The sequence below is a fragment of the Limulus polyphemus genome, unplaced genomic scaffold (assembly GCF_000517525.1).
Source record: "Limulus polyphemus unplaced genomic scaffold, Limulus_polyphemus-2.1.2 Scaffold2416, whole genome shotgun sequence".
Classification (NCBI taxonomy): Eukaryota; Metazoa; Arthropoda; class Merostomata; order Xiphosura; family Limulidae; genus Limulus; species Limulus polyphemus.
The window spans coordinates 117,610-120,454 of record NW_013668026.1 but is presented as its reverse complement, the minus strand read 5'-3'; the positions used below and the strand labels follow the sequence as shown (position 1 = coordinate 120,454).

The following is a 2,845-nucleotide window of genomic DNA, read 5'->3' as shown; positions in this document are numbered from 1 at the left end:
ATTTCATTTGATAAACACGTTTAGATTGAATGGTAATTTATAATCAGTCACAAGAACGTCGAATCTGAATCACTTGAAAAAAACACGGGGGTGCTTAACTTTTTCCAGGTGTATATAATGATTTGATACTTTTTAGATCTCAGATCTTTTACAAAAGCAGTTTCAAATTCCTTAATAAATTTATTTGTAAAATTATATAGCTTTAATTATAAAAGTTCAAACAGGCTCACTAAACTAACCTGTAATAGAATAACAATCAATATATAACAACAGAATATAAAATCTCAAAAGAACTGGTTACAATCACTGTAAAAGAAAAAAGTATGTGGTCAATGTTTCTGTAAAACCATCTTCATCTAGGGCTCCACCTACACACTAAATCTCAATAATGGTCACTTTGTTAGCCAAAACATTGATCACATACATATTTTTCTCTGATGACAATTTTAACCTTTTTTGTACTTACTAACCCCTACTGAGCTTTTGAAACAGTTGGTAAAAACTTGTATTATTTTACAAAATTTGTAAGCTCCGCTTAGAGCACTTCTGTAGTGTTGCAGTTTACTAGCTGTTGTATTGTATCAAATGATACATATACATCAAACACAAAAGCTTCCAACAGCATAAATTTTGTCCAAATGTTTTAGCTTTCACTTTTTCATGACCAAAGTAATTCAATTTCACTTTGTATGTCCTTTCAACGACAAAAATCTAGTGCAGGAAAGCATAGTGCATAACCTTGGTTTTTAAAAATAATTATTCAAAATATATTTAACCTGCTTCCCGAAAAAAAAAAACTGATTCAATTTATCTTTCAAATGAAAATTTTAATATATAACTATATGAATTAACAGGAAAATTGCACAAAGAATTCAGAGTGGTCCAAAAGTAAAAACATTCTCAGAAATGTATGGTTTTTCTGCCAGGTAGGTTATTTCAAGAATATTTATTTGATTGTGGCTAATCTATTGCTCCCCTTTCCTATACTGATTATAAAAACGTTACATTGGTGATTCATCAAAGTACTATTGTATTTCGTAGGCCATTCTGCATAACACAGTATTAGAAAAACAATTTTAATTTTCTAAAATCATGAATATGTAAATACACTTTTTGAAATATTCATCAATGTTTGCTTACCCGAACCCAGTACATCACTCCAATGAATTCATTTTCTTCGTATCTATCTCTGTTGGTTTCACCTAGCAACAAAAACAATAAGCATAGAAAACTTTGCACTGTCATTTATTTGTAATCCACAAACCAAATAGCACACAAGGGAGTGACAAACTTTACATGTTTTACATGTTATGACTGCATACATTTATACACATACTTAAATATCTAAAAACTCATATGATATTACTAAAACTAATATATTGTCTGCAAATGGATTCCAATAGCTCAAACTTACTACATCAAGCATTAAGAAATGTCTCCCTGTTTAATTACACAATAAATAACAATGTAATTTTACTTCACACAGTAACAACAAAATATAAAATGACATAAACATGAATGTAACATAAACCAAGAACAAAGTCATAATTATATTTAAACAGACTTCAAATTATAAAAACTAGTATATAAATGAGAGGTGAGATATAAGTCATTGAGTTTCATTGGAATAACAAAACACTTTTGTTAAATAGTCAAATGTTTAAATGTGTTTGTTAGCATCAAAAGATACTTTTGTTACAGTTAAGTATTTAGATGTGTTGTTTGTAAGAAACTTAATGTAAGATTCATTAGAAGAAGGTATGTGAAAATGTCACTGTTAGAAACAGAAGTGGTTGAGATGGAAAACTGTAAAACTCCAAAAAAGTGATTTTAAGTATGTCACTGTATGTTCTTCACAAGATGGACAATTGTCAAGTGGAGATTTTGCCCATGACCCTGCTGGGAATATAAATGTGAATATTACCTTCAAATCAGTAAGATACATATCAGCATTCCAAGGTCTTAATGGCATATTACTACTCATAATGTGTATTTGTGAAGTAAAATAAACAAAAATGAAGAAATGGACATCAAACCACAACAGTGGATAAAAAAAACTGGAGTGCTCTTTACAGATGAGTCAAAGTTTAAATTTTTTGGCAACCATCAACAACAGTTTGATGGCAAAGAGGAGAATGTTACTGTAATAAACATAAAACACGAATTTGAAGAAAGATTTGTTGGGCAGACAAATAATCCCAATTAGCATACAGCAAATACGGTGAAACAATATCTTGGTGGTAAAGAGGGCGATGGAACACTCACAACCATGGCTTGTCCAACACAAAGTCCAAGAATTATTTTTTTGGAGGGTGGGTGTCACAGCACTTAAGTCAACTACAATACCCCCTATGTCAGAGATGATAATTTGGGGTAGAATAAAAGAACATCCACAAGGAAGCCCGATGCTTGTGGAAGCAGTGGAAGGCCCATCCAGGCCAGTAGACGTGAAGATTGGAAGGTCACTTGTGGCAGGTCATCAAGTAATACCCATAACAGTGGCTAATTTCTCTAAATCTGAACAGACACTTAAGGAAGAGGCATTGTTGGGTGTGTGCCAGGAGGTAGAGCTAGTCAATGTTAAGACAAGAAATACAACCATAAAGAAAGAACATCCTCTCCCAGAACATTAAACTGACCTCTATAAGAAGAGCATAGCCCATTTGTCATCATCACAGGCTCTTCAGGTTAGAAAACTCTTGGCAAGTTATGCAGACGTCTTTTCAAAAGGAGATCATGACCTCATCTGCATAGACCTTGTGGAGAACAGAATAAACACAGGCAGTCACCATACAATAAAGATCCCTCCGAGGAGAATAGCTCTGGCAAAGCGACAAGAGATGGA

General features: G+C 32.7%; 1 long non-coding RNA gene across 1 annotated transcript in view; it reads right to left on the bottom strand.

The window, feature by feature from the left end:
- Positions 1-1,140: 1,140 nt before the first annotated feature.
- The window catches only part of LOC111087641, an 8,440-nt gene continuing 6,735 nt past the window's right edge, over positions 1,141-2,845 (bottom strand). The window contains exon 3 of the long non-coding RNA XR_002612302.1: positions 1,141-1,202. This is a non-coding gene — a long non-coding RNA (uncharacterized LOC111087641). The remainder of the gene's footprint in view (positions 1,203-2,845) is intronic.